General features: G+C 39.3%; 1 protein-coding gene across 1 annotated transcript in view; it reads right to left on the bottom strand.

The window, feature by feature from the left end:
- The window catches only part of cap2 (cyclase associated actin cytoskeleton regulatory protein 2), a 135,070-nt gene extending 117,117 nt beyond the window's left edge, over positions 1-17,953 (bottom strand). Inside the window, exon 1 of the mRNA XM_028817267.2 lies at positions 17,567-17,953. The gene's annotated coding sequence lies outside the window, so the exon portion shown is untranslated. The remainder of the gene's footprint in view (positions 1-17,566) is intronic.
- Between the last annotated feature and the right edge of the window lie 916 nt (positions 17,954-18,869).

The following is an 18,869-nucleotide window of genomic DNA, read 5'->3' as shown; positions in this document are numbered from 1 at the left end:
TGGGTGTCTACAAAAGAGCTGCAGCCTTTGTAAGCTGCTTTAACATTTATACTCAATGTGGGCTAATCATAATTACATTATGACAAATTAGAACTTTAGTTATGTCATATGTAAAATATACTTTTGATCGGTAAGAACTTGGAACTTGAGATATCTGCAGTATATTTAGGATTAGTCAAAATGAGAAGTTGAGGCATCTATAATATACGTAGCATAATTAGAAGATTTTCCTCTTTTAATTCTATAAAGCTTTTAATCAGAGATATAAGTAGTTATGTTTTGACAAATTAAAATTAGAATTAGAGATATGTTCAATTACATTTTAACTATTTTACTTCAGATATCCAAATCACAGTTTTAATGTTTTAATTCAAACACATTACATATTTATGCATTTTGAAGTCTTACTAGTCAAACCGTAACTACAGCTATCTCTAATATACATTTTGACTCGTTAAAATGTAACTGTAGATATCTGGAAATAGGAAACATCATGATACATTCAATTTTAAAATGAGCTGCCATAGGCACTCCATTTATTTCTTATACCTGGAATCGACTAAGACACGATACAAGTCTGAATGTACATGTAAGCGAGCCTTTAAAGGTCCATGGAACGTACTGTGCTTATCTAACAATGGAAATACAGCTGTTGGTACCAAAAACTTTCATATTTTTTATTTAAAGCATTATTGTTCTTAAGCAGTTTACAACCTCGACCTCTTCAATTGCATCTCGGAGTTAACGTTTATATCTACAGTATTTACAGTACAAACACACATAACATTTATAACACACACATTTAGATAGATAGATAGATAGATAGATAGATAGATAGATAGATAGATAGATAGATAGATAGATAGATAGATAGATAGATAGATAGATATTAATTTTAGTATAGTTGGCAAGATAAGAAAGAAATAGGTAGATAGATAAAAATGTAAATGGTACTATATAACAGAAAATAGAGATAAATGGAAGTGAAAGGCACTATAAAATAGATAGATAGATAGATAGATAGATAGATAGATAGATAGATAGATAGATAGATAGATAGATAGATAGATAGATAGATAGATAGATAATTTTAGCATAGTAGGCAGGATAAGAGATAGATATATTACTGCAATGCGCTTCTTTTTGGAATTAGCCAGGCCTCCATTGCTGTAGCTGGCGCAAAATGACGGTGCTCGATTTTTAACTGGCACAAGCAAGCATGAGCATGTTACCCCAATTTTGGCTAGATAGATAGATATTAATTTTAGTATAGTTGGCAGGCCAGATAGATAGATAGATAGACAGACAGACAGACAGACAGATATATAGATAGACTTTAATTTTAGTACAGCTGGCAGGATAAATAGAACACACACACACACACACACACACACACACACACACACACACACACACACACACACACACACACACACACACACACGGGTCAATTTTGCATCGCCAATTCCCCTAACCTTTGATGATTGTGGCATGAAACTGGAGCACACAGAGGAAACCCACCCAAACCTTGGAGAGAACACTCCATGTAGGTAGGACCTGGGACACAAACCCGGGTCATGTTACTTTAAGGCAGCAATGCTACCACTGTGCCACCATGGCATGCCCTTGGTAGCAGAATGACATTACCAAAATTAAGATAAAAAATAAAAACAATGAAAAAAGCAAACATTTTCACAAAATCGGAAGTAATTAAAATACTAAGCTTCACAGCATAATGAAGATCTCATTAGTACCTCATTTAGGAGGTACACCTTACAAAATAACTAACATTTGGCTCCTCCATGACCCTGTAATGGAATAAGTGAGTGTAGAAGACATACTAATAGACAGAACAAAGGATAAACATATGAGGTTAGAACCAGCTCTTTTAATTTTTAGGTTACAAAATATCTCAAAACTGCTTAGTCTATAGACAGACTGAAACAACTTTATTCACAGTAGCCTAAAACTGAAAATGAATCGGAAACCTGAAATCTCCTTCCGCTGACAAACAAAATAGGCACAAAGTGTAAATACAGTTTAATCTGAAAACAAAGGTAAAGTCATCAATGAAACCTTTTCATTAATAAACCTTATATTCATTTCTAATTAATATTGGACTACAAATGTACAGCTTCTGCTTTGCATTTACTTTTTTTAAAAATGCACTGCTTTCTCGCTGGCAGATAGCAACTGCACACCTTTTAAATACAAATGACTTGTTAATTTCATTTAATTGTGACAAGTCTAAAAACGCGTTAGAGTTTTGGCAATCAAGAAATTTTCTTCATAGTTCAATTAGTCCTGACTGTAAAGAATAATAAAAAAATGAAACAGAAATGAAATTCAGAAGATGGTAAGTCATAAAGTGAGTCTGTAGCTTTCTTGTGATGCACACTGAAGATGAAAAGAGGAGCTGTGGGCTCAAAGACAGCTGATCGACTGCCAAACTAATATGGGGGTGGAGTGGAATTAAAACATGCATTATTAATGAGACACTTTGACTATTCTGTACTTGATTACATACAAAATAATTTAATATTTCCATTTTCTGTCACAGTTTGAAACAAATCTGTAGATTATAAAATTTATCACTATGGTTAGTGGCTAATGGTGGGTGACAACGCACCTCTGCAGCAGGGCTATCAAACACTCTTTACAAAGGGCATTTTTTCAGTGACAACCTGCAATTGATTTATTTTTGGGATTTTTGAATTTCAATATACAAGCAAACATTAATAGTTGAAGCTAGCTGTCAGCCCCTTAAATGTGTCACAACTATGTCAGAATATTTAATATATTGAATTGCATATTATAATAAGACTATACAAAAGTGAACAAGTAGCCCATACTGCCTCTGGTCATGTTACAGCTATTTTTTTCCTGGTTTATATATATATCCATCTATCCATTTTCCAACCCGCTGAATCCGAACACAGGGTCACGGGGGTCTGCTGGAGCCAATCCCAGCCAACACAGGCCACAAGGCAGGAACCAATCCCGGGCAGGGTGCCAACCCACCGCAGGACACACAGAAATATATATTATATAAAAAAATTTTGGGTCAAGACGTGATCATCTTGGTGAGACACTTTCACGTTACAACCTTAGGAAGCAAGACCCGTGAGACAGTGACTTTTACACATCACGCCCTACTTACAAAAAATTTAAAACAAGTTCACAGACATCTAACCTCGCAGTTGTTGGAATGCTTTTGGCAGACAAACTTCAAGTGCTCCCAGCTCTTAAAAATGTTATACGTTCTAGATGGCATGTGAACGACTAAGCAAACAAGAAAGAGTAGCACCTTGAAAAGAGACACGAAAGTGTTGGAGAGAAAAGAAGGCAAAAAAGGATGCACAAGAGACCAATAATAATCTATGTGCAAAATCAGAAAATAGAGAAAGTTATAATCAGCCCGGGCCAAGTGGAATTGAAAAGCTCTAGGTCCAGTTGGGGTCAGAAATAAAAGACTTCATAATGACATTCAAAAATGGCTCAATAAACATCCAGAGCCGGTTAGAGATTACATATACTAGAGGGCTCCGCCCCCTGCTCACTTCGCTCGCCAACCCCTACCCCCGTTCCCCTCCAGCGCTATGTGCCGTTGTGAAGAGGGGAGCTGAATGTACCCCATGAAGACTGGAAACAATTATTCCTCTAGAAGCAAAACTTTACATTTAAATCCATCTGTATAATTAAAATTCTATGTATATAGTCTTTTATATGTCTAATTTAAAGAGGGCGAAGAAGCAGAAGCTTTAAAAGGCAGTGAAAAATAAAAATACAAAATTAATGGCTTATTTTGAACTTAATAAAACAGATGTAAATGCAAAAGCATATATGTATGCGCAAATTCCTCAACATTATACAAGGCAGAAACAAAAAGCTGTTGAATCATATTCTGACCTGGTAAGTGAATCATTAATAATTCAACAGAATGACTTCGACCGTGCTTCGGCAATTCCATTAAACGTCATTTCTTGTACTTTGAAAGCAGAGCCCTGAGGAGGCGGGGCCACCCTGACATCACTGCCGCAGGTTCCTCCTTCTGCCTTTATATTGAAATCAGAGAGAAGGGTCCAGCAGTGGATCATTAAACATTAGAGGAGTATTGTTTGTCTTTAATATACTTCTGGTTGCTGGATTCTTTTGCTTCATTTATTGCATTACTGCCTTTTGATTCTGTACTGAAATTTGTTTGCTTTGGGTTGCTTTTTTAGGTAAGTTCTTTTGTCCCTTTTTCCTGCTATTTATATATATAAATACATAGATATATATAATATATCTATCTTATTTTACATTCCTTCAATAAGTTCTTTATTTATAATGATTTTTGCTGTGGGTTGTGTCAGCAAGCCAGAGGTTTACGTGTGCCCCCTCCCTTGTAAGGCAATTCTTGTCTATTTTGGGACTGTTGATGAATATCTTGAACTCTTTAAGCCACATTTCCATTTTTGGGCCTGTAAAAGCTGAAACCTTCAGGTAGTAGCTGGGCGCTGGCAGCCTGGTGTAATGCCATTTCTGGGCAAATCCATGAAGGTCTAGGCCTGCTAGTGGAGCTTTATGGAAGACTCACACCCTTACGGCTGTGACTCCCACATACATCAGAAAGATCCACTCGATAAATACAAAACTAGGCTGTATAACAATAACCTTATTACAATACTTCCTGCCTTTGTTCTCTTTAGTCAACCAGCTTCAACCTGATACCACTGTAATTCTCGTAAGTTACTTTCCCAACTAACACTTTGTCCTGTGAGAGTAAAGGCCAGGAAATTCTCAACCATTCCACCTTTCCTCCCCACACCACAAAGTGTCCCATACAAATTGCTGCTTGTTCTGCAATGGAAGAGGATGAGGGAATTCTCAACTCTGCAACTCTCCTCTCACATACCACAAAGGTCATAAAAAAGGAGCCTACCTTGATTAAACCAATTGAGACCCCAGCCAGGAACAAATGTCAACCGTGCAGCTCAAGATTATTTGTGGAGAGCCACAGTGGCATCCATGTCATGGTACCAGACTCTTGTGGAAAAATACAGACTCAATGTTTCAGAATTGATCTGGTAATATTTATATTCCTTATTGCTCCTTATGTTAAGCGAAAATCTCAAATAACCCACATAGCACTGCGGAAAAGAAGCAAAGCACACAGCAGGTGACACTTCCTTGTCTTCTGACTTGCAGAACTAGGTTGCTCATTTCACATTATAAAGTATAAAAGATGCAAGTGGTTCCATATATGAAGATGGCAGTTCATTCCTCGTTAACCCACCAAAAGAATTAGGTGCCATTACAGGGTGAGGAGTCTCATAAGCTTCTAACAAGTGTTTAACGGGTGCAAATATAAAAGTAGGTCAACTTATATAAAAGTAGGGTATGATAAAATTCATAATAAAATACAAATACTCTGAATCTAAGCTGCAGCCTTACCTACTTAAGCATTATCAAATCTGACAATATAAGTCTTCTCTCACAGAGGCCACTCCAGTCCAGAATATTATGAATTTTGTTTTGCATTTATTTATTTCTTGTAGGATTGACTACTGCAATGCAGTGTTCACTGTATGTTCAGACTGTTCTTTATACAGCCTCCAGTTAATCCAAAATGCTGCTACAGGAATTATTACAAAAATAAGAAAATACAAACACTTAACTCCAGTCCTTAAATCCTTACACTGGCTCCCGGTTAAGTTTAGGGCACATTTCAAAATTCTCCTTTTAACATATAAAGCCTTAAATGGCCAAGGTCCGGCTTACTTATCTGAACTTATCATGACTTACAAACCAGAGCGCACATTAAGATCCCAAGATGCCGGTCTGCTTATGATTCCAAGGATTAATAAAATAACAGTGGGAGGTCGAGCTTTTAGTTACAGGGTCCCTAAACTGTGGAGAGGTCTGCATGTTACTATAAGAGATGCAACTTCGGTCTCAGCTTTCAAATCCCTGTTGAAGACTCACTACTTCAGTTTAGCACACCCTGACTAGAGCTGCTGATTAACTGTACAGACTGCATCTCTGTTGTTAGTCATTAGCACTAAAACATAAGTAACATGATAGTTATAATTTGTTATTAAGCCTCACCTATTCTGTTTCTCTTTTCGGTACTCAAATGTGGCACTTGGTGCTACGGCCCACCTGCCAAGTTGTTTTGCCTGCCTAAGGTAAAGTCATCCCTGATGGAGGATCGCAGGAATCATGGGGCAGAGGGGTCCTTTCATCGGATTGGCTGACCCAGCACTGGCCAAATGGGGGATACAGCTTGATGGTTGAGATCTCTAGGACTCTAAACAAATCCAAATCCTATTATGTGATATCATCTACTGTTAAATTCTGCTCCGTACTTGTAAAATTTTTATTTTTATACTGTATTGAGGATTTGTTCTGTTCTGTGTATGGTATTGTATTGATCCCCTTTTTCTTTTTGACGCCCACTAAATGCCCAACCCACCTGTAAAGGGGTCTCTCTTTGAACTGCCTTTCCCAAGGTTTCTTCCATTTTTTTTTTTCCCTACTATGTTTTTTTTTTTTTTTGAGTTTTTTCCTTGTCTTCTTAGAGAGTCAAGGCTGGGGGGCTGTCAAGAGGCAGGGCCTGTTAAAGCCCATTGTGGCACTTCTTGTGTGATTTTGGGCTATACAAAAATAAATTGTATTGTATTGTATTGTATTGCTTGCCATTACTTTCATCTGTGTTCACAAAATATTTTCAGAAACCAGCCTTTTGATTGAATAGATTCATTATTCATTAATAAAATGGAGAAATTTCTGTTTGCTTCAGCTTCTAAAAAGATGATGGATGCTCTACAAAGCTTCTTTGCTGCCTACTGTCACTCTTCCTTTTATTAACATGAGTTGGCTGGCTGGCAGAGCACAGGATTTTTTTGTGTGTGTTTTCCAAATGTGGGCTGTTTTAGAAATCTTTACTTTCAACTGGAGGAGGAACGTGTGTATTTTATTCTTTAAATACAAGCTGCTCAGTGAAGCCCCATTAGCAAAAGAGAAACAAAGGGTAATACATTTCATATTTTTTTTAAAAGAACATGTAAGACATGAAGACACAGGCTGGAAAATGACAATGGGCTCTCAGGCACTGTGTTTACCCAGTTTAGCTCCTATATATCAAATTGATTTCAGAACACACAGAAATGTGCTAACAGCACTCCATCATTACACTCAGAACTGAAATATGGTGTCCCGCAGGGCTTAGTACTCGGACCTTTACTGTTTTCAGTGTACACGCTTCCATTGGAAACTATCATTAGAAAACGTAACATTAATTTTCACTGGTATGCAGATGACACCCTACTATACCTTAATTTATACCAATGGTATCCATAACTAATTGTGTCAGCGAGTTAACAGAGTAAATAAATAAGAACTACTTATCTCTGAATACAGAAAAAATAGAAATCTTATTTATTGGGGGAATGATGCAGACTGAAACAATGTTCTATCACTTTTTAACTCATTTGAAATCAACATTAGTTTCGGTGAATCAGTGTACAGTTTAAATTAAATAAAGAAAAAACCGAAATCTTAGTGATTGGCAATAATGGATACAATGAGGCTATTAGAAATAAACTGGATGCATTAGGATTAAAAGTCAAATCGGAGGTAAAAAGCTTAGGGGTAACCGTTGATTGTAATCTGAATTTTAAATCGCATATTAATAAGATCACTAGGACAGCATTTTTTCACCTAAGGAACATAGCAAAAGTTAGACCTCTTATATCATCGAAAGATGCAGAGAAATTAGTTCATGCGTTTGTCTTTAGTCGGCTAGATTACTGTAATGCACTCCTCTCAGGACTACCCAAAAAAGACATCAATCGTTTGCAATTAGTGCAGAATGCAGCTGCTAGAATCCTTACCAGGAAAAGAAAATCCGAACACATTTCTCCAGTTTTGATGTCACTACACTGGTTACCTGTGTCATTCAGAATTGACTTTAAAATTCTGCTTATGGTTTATAAAGCTTTAAATAATCTCGCCCCGTCTTATATATCGGAATGTCTGACACCTTATATTCCAAATCGCAACCTCAGATCCTCAACTGAGTGTCTCCTTAGAATTCCAAGAGCAAAACTTAAAAGAAGTGGTGAGGCGGCCTTCTGCTGTTATGCACCTAAAATCTGGAATAGCCTGCCAGTAGGAATTCGCCAGGCTAATACAGTGGAGCACTTTAAAAAACTACTGAAAACACATTACTTTAACATGGCCTTCTCATAACTTCACTGTAATTTAATCCTGACACTCTGTATATCCAATTCATTATAATAACTATTCATTCAAAATTTGTACTAACCCCTACTCTCTCTTCTGTTTCCTTTTCCGGTGTCCTATTGGTGGTGGCTTGTGCCACCACCATCTACCCAAAGCACCATGATGTTCCAACAATGATGGATGGATTAAAAGCCAGAAGTCTGTATAACCATCAGCATCAAGTGACTCCGTGAGAACCCTAACTACAAAGAGGACTATTTCATTTATGTTAGGTAGAATGGCCAAAGGGGACTGGGTGGTCTCGTGGCCTGGAACCCCTACAGATTTTATTTTTTTCTCCAGCCTTCTGGAGTTTTTTTTTGTTTTTTCTGTCCACCCTGGCCATCGGACCTTACTCCTTTTTATGTTAACTAAGGTTGTCTTATTTTAATTTCTTATTTGTCTTTTATTCTTCTTTTCTTCATTATGTAAAGCACTTTGAGCTACTTTTTGTATGAAAATGTGCTATATAAATAAATGTTGTTGTTGTTGTTGTTGTAGTTTAGGTGTTACCTTAGATGCTAGAATGTCTGTTAAATATGTATCAAAATTACTTTAAATCCGAATAAATTACCAACCACCATGACATAGCACCCTTCAGAATCAGATTTTATGTCTGATGCTGCAAATGAGATTGTTTTATGTATTAATATGTTAATATTCACGTACTGTTTCTTTAAATGTTTGTTCATTTCTTGTAATTTGAAACTGGAACCCCAGGAGGCGGGGCCACCCTGACATCACTGCCGCAGGTTCCTCCTTCTGGCTTTATATCAAAAAAGAGAGAGGGGTCCAGTGTTGGATCATTGAACGTTGTGGGAGTATTGTTTGTCTTTAATATACTTCTGGTTACTGGAGTCTTTTGCTTCATTTATTGGATTAGTGCCTTTGGATTTTGTACTGGGATTTGTTTGCTTTGGATTGCTTTGTAGGCAAGTTCCTTCTAACCTTTTTGCTGTTGCTCTGTTTTTTTCATATTTTGCCTTTCTTCAATAAGTACTTTATTTATAAAGATTTTTCCTTTGGGTTGTGTCAACAAGCCAGAGATTTATGTTTACCCTCTCCCTTTGTAAGGCATTCTTGTCTATTTTGGGACCATTAAGAAATATTTTGAACTTTTTAAGCCATTTATTACCACGCTTCTTTTAACTTCACCTGTTTGTTGTCTGGTACAAATCTTGTAATCAATATTTAACCCACTTCCTATTGTCTAAATGACTTGAAATTTTGTACACTTACACACTTCTGATGACAATACATGAATCAATAATCAGTTTCACTAATTGATCATCTAGTCCATGTTAATTAAAAAATGAAATTTTCATATGATGAATAGTTAAAGATTTCACCAATAGATGGCACTAGTAACGGATAGAAATATTAAAGGAAGTGTTAAAATATTGATTACAAACTTATACTTAAACAAACCCAAGACGACTTCTTCTTTTTTCGGCTGTTCCCGTTAGTGGTTGCCACAGCGGATCATCTTGTTCCATATCTTCCTGTCCTCGTCATCTTGCTCTGTTACACCCATCACCTGCATGTCCCCTCTCACCACATCCATAAACCTTTGCTTAGGCCTTCCTCTTTTCCTCTTACCTGGCAGCTCTATCATTAACATCCTTCTCCCAATATACTCAGCACCCCTCCTCTGCACATGTCCAACGCAATCTCACCTGTCTGACTTAGTCTCCCAACCGTCCAACTCGAGCTGACCCTCTAATGTACTCATTTCTAATCCTATCCATCCTCGTCACACCAAGACTAAAAAGTTGAAAATAATATATATATATAAAAAAATACTTTTAAAAACAACGCTTATATTAAGTTAAAAAAAGTAAAAAATAAATCTCTCATACATCATTCGTAAAATAAAAGCGTGGGCGCTTTTTATTAATCAATAAAATCTTAGCAAAAGCGCCCATGCTTTTATTTTACGAGTGATGTACGAGAGACTTATTTTTTACTTTTTAGTACACTTTTTAACTTAATAAAAGCATGGTTTTTAAAAAGTGCTTTATATATATCCATTTTGGGCCTGTAAAGGCTGAAACCTGCAGGTAGTAGCTGGGGTTTGGCAGCCTGGAGTAACACCATTTCTGGGCAAATCTGTGTAGGTCTAGGCCTGCTTGAGGAGCTTTGCGAACGACTCAAACCGCCTTTGTCATGCCTGTGACTCCCACATACAACAGAAAGATCCACTCAATAAATACAAATTCTGGCTGTAGCATAACAAACTTATTACAGTACCTCCTGCCTTACAAATCATCTTGCTGGCAAGCCTGGTTTGTTCTCTTTAGGCAACCATCTTGTATGCAATACCATTGTATTATTAATAAACATAACATTAATTTTCATTGGTAAACATTGGTAAACAGACAACACCCAACTATACCTTACTTTTATAATAAAAAGGCGCTTATCCAATAGTATCCTTAACTAATCATGTCAGTGAGTTAACGGAGTGAATAAATTAAAACAACTTGTCTCTGAATACAGAAAAAAAAGAAATGTTATATATTAGGGGGAATGATGCAGACTGTAACAATATTGTATCACTTTCTAACACAGTTGGAATCAACATTAGCTTTAGTGAATCAGCATGTTACCTTTGACGCTAGCATGTGTTTAAAAAAATTACTTTAGATTTGAATAAATTACCCATCACCATGACATAGCGCTCTTCAGATTCAGATACTACATCTGATGCTATAAGTGTTTTATGTATTAAGATTCCCACACCTCAGGTTTCTTTGTATAGTGGAGTGAAAAATTTGGCCCATCCAATCTCTTTGCGATCGAAACTATTCCTTACTGGGTAAGTGACTCTCCTAACAAAACTAAAACATGTTTTTCCATCTTAGAAATGCTGGAAAACTAAGACTTTTTCTATGCAAGATGTTGAGAAATCAATTCATTAATTGATTTCTAGTTGGATTCACTACTGTATTAGGTCATTTACAGGCTGTTTATAATCTTGTTTAAGCAGTTTTCTGGCCATTCTCCTCTGATGGCTGGTATCAACGAGGATTTTTTGACCAGAGAACTGCCACTCACTGGATATTTTCCCTTTTTTGGACCATTCTCTTTGAACACTAGAGATGGTTGTGCATGAAAATCCCAGTAGATCAGCAGTACTCAGAACAGCCCGTCTGGAACGAACAAAGTCAATTAAATCACCTTTCTTCTCCATTCTGATGTCTTTACAATGTCTACATGCCAAAACCCACTGAATTGCTGCCATGTGATTGGCCGATTAGATATTTGCATTAACAAGCAGTTGAACAGGTGTACCTAATAAAGTGGCCGGTGAGTGTAGAAAGTTATTTAATGCCCTTTAACATCTTACAAACTGCAGTGAATCTGAATTTTTAAGGTTACTAAGTATGAGTCCAAAATGATTTTCAACACATCATCTTTTCTGTCACTTCAAGCACACCTCTCTGTAACCTGTGTCACCACCATCCAGCTCCCTCCAAAACACGAAACCTCGGCCCATTCCACAGGCACTGTTGAGGCCTTCTCACAGAGTGGAGCTGGATGTTTCAGATGGGGCTGAATGTGAGTGACAGACAATCGTAGTCCAGTCATTCTCACAGGCTATGTACCATGAACGTGTCATATGTGTTGCTCACATACCTTTTTGGATTACCTTCAGGAACATGGCTCCAAAAGAGATTGTAAAAGAGCTGAAAAGGTAAAATAAAGCTCAAAAGAGCACCCTTTTAAATGTGGCATTTGAAGTGATAAAGCATTGGTGAACCATCTTAAGCCAATGTCACGTCACACAACATTTAGTCAGAGGGGATGTCAAAACTGACGACTTTAGTTTCTGATCTCATCACCTGAGTATGTCAGTTTACATGACAAGAAATCATAGGGCACGACAAACTATGTGATGTTAAATGTGATGTGATGCCATCTTACGTGTCAAACATAGGTAATAGAATAATGCCCTTCCTTGGTATCCTCATGTGTCTGAACCGCTCTTGACCGGCACCCCCTCTCTCAAGTGTGTTCCTATAAAGTAGGGCTTCCTGGACTCTGTCATTTCAAAGTGCTTTGATCGCCTCCTGTCTGCTTTTATACTTTCTGTCTTTGAAGGCGACTCTCAACATGCCTCCTACTTCATTTTTCATTCACATGAACAATACCAAACTGACCAATCGGATTGCTTATAGGAACTAGGCACACAGACAGATCTTAGTGTTTTATTACATAGTAGATATTTTAGTAAAAATACATGGGTTTCAGATATTTTGAGCATACAACAGGATGATTTGAGTTGTGGATTGTATGACACGAGTAACATGAGACCTTTTCCATGGATGTCTTTTATGTTGTTTATCCAGCATTAGGTTACCATATTATATCAGATGTGAGGGACGGCCAGCATCCTTAATCAGCTGGGACACCCTTGGAATGGAAGGACAGGGGGAGACAGCTTCCATAGGTCTTTGTCTCCCCCAGGATGCTAGATGTCAGCAAGGCCTGTGTCTGATCCCTGCATGGATGCCCACAAGGCATGTTGGGTATTGTAGTCCCATGAGACAGCCCTGATGGGTCCCAGGGGGAGCTACGGATTTTGGGAGTCCTTATTCTGTTGGGCTCCAACCTCACCCGAAAGTGCTTCGGAGCTACAGTGTCATATCTCCAGAAGATAAAACAAGCCGCCTGCCTGACATCAATGTGACGAAGTCAGAAGGAGGAGGACAACACTTGCAAGGGGGAGTGGAGGAGGCAGTGAAAGACAGAAAGAAGGAAGAAAAGAGTTGCTGTGTGCTATATTGTGTTTATTGTACTTGTGCTTTTGGTGGGAAATGCTTGCTGTAAAGAGTTTTCTACAATAAAAGACTCTTTAGCCTTTTAACTTGTGTCTGAGCCTGCTTGTATTAGGTGTTTGGAGAGCTAATGTGCCCTCTGGTGTCAACACAGAAATTTCATTATCTCTGTTCTGCATGAAGACATGAGATTAAAAACTTTTCTCTGCCACCACTACAAATTACATGGAGTAAATAACATACGAGGATCCCAAAAGTAAGGTCTCCAAAGCGGTGGGGACTTGAGAAACTGTGCGTATGGCTGTTGGCCACACTGTTGTGATTGGTGCTTCCTCCACTCCCAAACAAGCATGTGTGGCTTTGCTGGGATGCTCAATCTTGGCTTGGCAGCCCTTGAAAATGGAGCTCCCGTTGAACGCTACCGCCAAGTGCGAAGTTCGCGCAGGAGACCGTCAATTTCTGACGAGACAGTCGTGAAGGTTGAGGAAAACATGCGTAAAGATCGGCGGTTGGAACTTCATCACTCACCCACCCTATAGTCCGGACTTGGCACCCAGTGACTACCACCTGTTCCCTAAGTTGAAAGAACATTTGTCCGGAAGGCAATTCTGCTCCGACGAAGAGGTGAAAGATGAGGTTCAACGCTTCCTGAAGGACATGGCGGTGAGCTGGTATGACATGGGCATTCTAAAACTACCACAGCGTCTACAAAAATGCATCGACCAAAATGGCGATTATGTAGAAAAATAAATAAGTCTTTAACCTTTAAAATGATGTAAACATTATAGAAAATAAACGGTTGATTGTATTTCTAAAAAAAATAGGAGACCTTACTTTTGGGATTGCCCTCGTATAAGCAAATATTTTAATATAAGAAAAGATTTGAAGTCTGTGTAGACTAAAGTTTGTATGAATTGTGTCAAGGCCTTGAAATGATCCATGCAGTTGACTAACCACATGTACTTGCCCATTTTTGAGTAGGGTAAAAGATCTAAGTCTCAAATATAAAAATGATATATCTACAGTATCTTCCAAGAGGTTGGTACTCTGATTCCTGGGTCTTCACAAAACTGCTTGATGGGTGGTCCTATCACATGTCGTACTACTTTGTCTCTTTGTTTATACTAGTTGAATACTTGTTGTGTTTTGAGCTCTGTCAACTTCCCCTTTACTAGTCCATGGCCATCAACAAAACAAATGCCTCGACTCTCTCCATGTCAGGGGTCCGGCTACATTATCCCAGGTGGTTAAACGTTTTATGAATCTGACAAACCTTTCTAAGCTCCCGCTACGAACCTGCATGAGCTCCCACTCTTTCCATTCCGATATCATTGGGAATCTGACTAGAGTATCCAGTTTCAGCACACCTGCCGTTGTGTCATAATATTATGATATGTACAAGCAAAAAGATACTTTAGAAACCAATTGTAATTACGACAAATTAAATCTAGTAATGAAATCTCAGAAACTGACTTGTCAGCCAGCCTGGGGGAATACAGATGTAAATGAAAGGGCAGTCTAGTCTGGACTAAGATGGACTGGGGCAGAGTCATGTTAAAACAAGAACTGGTATGAAGTAGGGAGTCAGCTCATCCCATTGGTCCAGGAGGTACATCAAGGAAGCTGGACTCGGATAAAGACAACTGTGACAAAGACAAGGGTGACAAAGGAAAACTCTCTCTCTGCCATTTTCTATTCATGAAGGAGCAAGCCATCACTAACTCCGTTCAATGGTCATGAGGTGGCAAAGATCAAGCCAGACCAGAGATACAGCCACCTGGTAGTAAGCATTTAGATGCAAGATGTTACTTCCATCTAGGTTGTTAATGGTATTGTTGTTACACTCATTATACTTCCGGCATATTATCTTCAATACATAACGTTTTCTCTCCTGGCTGTTCTGGTACTCCCTCTTGTCAAATGAAGTCATAGATATAAAAGGTGATGTAACATATGAAGGCTGCAGCCTGGATTTGGGGACATTCTGTTAAGGTCTACTTAAAAAAGAGTATCGCAATGACTCAGGGGTCTGAGAGAAGGAGGAATGGAATTCGTCTCTAATGCTGATTGATGGTGAGTGGCTCAAAAATGGACTGTTGGTATTTTCAACACCATATCTGCCCATTTCTTGGGTCTTCAGCGGTGCTACACCAGCTGCTTGTCCCTTTGTCCCTTCATGCACATCACCCAGCTCTGCCTCACCTGTTGTTGGAGGTAACCCGTATGCCACACTATTCCTCCGGATCTATGCAAGATGATCCAAGCTGAGGCTCGTCAACGGTGACACATCTGAGTTGATGGGTTTCAAAAAGTGCTGTGTCCGCACCCAATCCTTCTGAGGGTCACTTTCTCCAGGTATTCCCGACTCCTCAGACAGTCTGCCGCCACCTGAGAACCGTGTCCCTCTGAGGTCCGGACCCTGAACTTGCTACATTATAAACGGGAAAAGGGTGATCTGATCCACCATACCCTTAAAAATATTGGTCCTTTAAGGACACTTTCAGGTTCTTTACTGAGGTTGTGTGGTTCTTCATAGACCTATTGACAAAGCACACTTTTATTCTGGGAAGGTTACCTTGAATACCAAGTTGATTCTTTGTGCTTTGAAAAACCTCCTAATATGTAGAAAAAAAAATGAAATCTTTAATGTATGGTAGGCTACCTAGCAGGACACTAACAAATTAAGAAAAGGTGAACTTAGCCAGTGTTACTGTATGCAGGAAGAGTCCTTTTAAAAGCAGGAACCTTTGGCATTTCATAAATCAGTTACAATTGATTCATGGTTATTTATTGTATGGAGCGAAAGACAGGAGATCAGCTATGCTATAAGGGTTGGAGACGATGGCACTGACCAGAAAGCAGGAGACAGAGCTGGAGGTGGCAGAGTTAAAGATGCTAAGATTTGCATTGGGTGTGACGAGGATGGACAGGATTAGAAATGAGGACATCAGATTGTCAGCTCAGGTTGGAGACAAAGTCAGAGAGGCGATGTTGTGTTGGTTTGGACATGTGCAGAGGAGAGATGCTGGGTATAATGAGAGAAGGGTGCTATGGACAGAGGTGCTGAGCAAGAGGAGAAGAGGAAGACCTAAGAGGAGGTTTATGGATGTGGTGAGAGAGGACATGTAGGTGATGGGTGTGACAGAGTAAGATGAAGAGGATGGGAAGATATGGAAAAAAAATATCCGTTGTTACCACCCCTAATGGGAAGAGGTGAAAGAAGAAGAATAACCAGTTATAGGTCTACATAAATAAAGGATCTTTCCGGAGCCTTAATGTGGATGGATCTTTTGGAAACCAAAAATGGTTCCATATGGCATTGCTCTGAAGAACCAATCTGGCACCTTTATATTTAAGAACGCGTGGCAAAACAACAATCATTTCACTACATTTGACTCCCTGATTTACAGGATGATAAAATAAAGTGTACAAGGAGCAACAGGCTTGAACTTGGAGCCACAGACCTGATATCAGTGACAAAATTATCAATCCATTGTAACAAAGTCTATCTTATGATTACCTGTTACATGTCGACTCTCTCTCATAATCTGGATTTTAAACTATCATGTTTTAAATGCTCAAGATCCAATTTAAAAATACTTTGTGTTGAACAGAGCAGTATGGGAATAATAATGAAATCATCGAAGGTCGCTCCCGCAATGACAATTGAAACTGATTTGCAAGTCATTTTTAGTGCTTAAAAATATTCACATGGGCAGCTCGCTAATCATTGTGAAATACATGCAATATCAGCTTTGTAAATGATCACGTTTCAGAAGCATATTGTTCTAATGCGATTACACGCACCATGATTTATAGATTAAATGTACAGTACCTTATAGGTCACATATGGTAAATGGATTAAACAGTACAATCTGTTTCAATTATGTGAACTATATAAAGAAAATGAATTATAAGGCAGTTAACGATTAGATTCCATGTAACAAGCACTCTTACCAATGACAGATGACATCTTCCAGACAGAACATATCGTCACTGCAAAATGATGCGATTCAGAACACAGAGCCACAATCTCCTTCTTTGACAAGGCCTACATGACAAATTTCGGCTTCGGAAGATTCAGTTTGATTTCGCTAGAATGACACGTCAAAGCAGCCCTTATGCAGCCACAAGCCCTGCGCACACGGGTTCAGGTTCATTTCCACACCATTTTATTGAAAGATCGAGGATGCCAGCTCCCGATCACTGCCTTTTAATTAATAGTTTCATTTCGGGATGCGCCACTCTGATTTGTAAGAGGCTCTTAATTAAACCACGCATCCCTGTGCCCATAATCAAGCCCGTCAGCATTACCATTCTAATGAAGCCTATGCAAATGTGAGCATCTGGGGATAAAAAAGAAAAAAAAAAAGAAAGCCGAGCCGCGGCGCTCCTCCTGTCTTGGCTACCCAAGAGCAAGATGTCCGCTAACAAACAGCGACGCGACACCAAACAGGCTCATCAAAAGAGCTCGGCATCCCCCATTTAAAACCCTTCGGTCGGCATCCGCCAATTACCTGGTTCTGCAGTAAGAAAACAAAAAGTCGATCGCTTTCGCTCCTGGGGTCCCGGAGCCCGGCGCTGCGTGCTGCTTGAAGCGCTGCTGTTGCTGCTGCTGCTGCTGTTGCTGCCGCCGCTTACTGGAGCTGAGGTTCAGCTGCTTCCGGGATTTCCAAAAAAAGCAACGGCAGCTCGGCGAATGTGCGAGCGGAGACGGGATCAGTGGCTCCTAATAAGGCGAGACAGGCAAACCGAGTGGCCGCTGAACTTCTGCGTCTTCTTCTTTATTATTTAAACTGTCGAGTCCGCCTTAGGTCATCAGCCGCTGGTCTTTCCTTTCATTCTCGTGCGCAATACCGAACCGCTTCAGAGTCCTTAAATCTGGAGCAGAGGACACGCTGACAGAGAAGGGACTGAACACTGAAGCATGTATGCCATGTGAGAGGAAGATAAAAGTATGGCATCTGGTGTCTTATCAGCTAGGAGACCAAGCTTAGCTGTCAGAGACACCTTGGCTTGCTTTTAACACATATTTAAGAGTCTCCACAGAAGAAGGGGTCCTGATATCCACAAGGAGGTTTTCCCTTTGTATCTTTTATAAAGAGTTAGGTAGCCTGGACTCCGGCGTGCCTGACTTGCTTGCTTCTTATGCATAGTCTGGAGAGATCAAGTCATGTCACTTGCAGAGATGATTCTGCGCTAATGGGGTATATTGACTGGTGGGGTTTGGGGGTGAGATGGAGCAGAGGAGTCAGGTGGGGAACTTTGTGAATTCTCCGCAACTTAACATCAGCACAACCATGGAAATGATTATTGACTTTCGCCACACCAAAAAGCCTCCATTATTCAGGGAATGGATGTGGAGGTGGTGGCCTGCTACAGGTACTTGGGGGTTCACATCAATGACAGGCGGGACTGGTCTTGTAACACTGAGGGACTGTGTAAGAAAGGGCAGATCAGACTCTTTTTTTTTTTTCTTAAGAAACTGCACTCCTTTAAATTGAGTAGTGACAGCAACTCTACAACTCTGTGACAAGAAATACTGTAAATTGTTGTGATGGCCAGTGTGATTTTCTATGCTGTGGTGTGCTGGGCCATTAACATTACTAACATCACTTCGGCCCACCAAATCAAAAAAGCTAATTAAGAAGGCAGGCTCAGTTACTGGACACACTCTCGACCTGGTGGAGGTAAGTAATGGAGGAGCGAATGAAGACAAAACTGAGTGCCATTATGAACAATGCTGCACAACAGCAGAGGTGAGTCAAGAAATGCTAGAGAGGCTCCTTTATCAGGAACGGTGAACTGCACGAATACCCT

Source organism: Erpetoichthys calabaricus, chromosome 13, assembly GCF_900747795.2.
Source record: "Erpetoichthys calabaricus chromosome 13, fErpCal1.3, whole genome shotgun sequence".
Classification (NCBI taxonomy): domain Eukaryota; kingdom Metazoa; phylum Chordata; class Cladistia; order Polypteriformes; family Polypteridae; genus Erpetoichthys; species Erpetoichthys calabaricus.
This window is presented reverse-complemented; position numbering and strand designations above follow the sequence as displayed.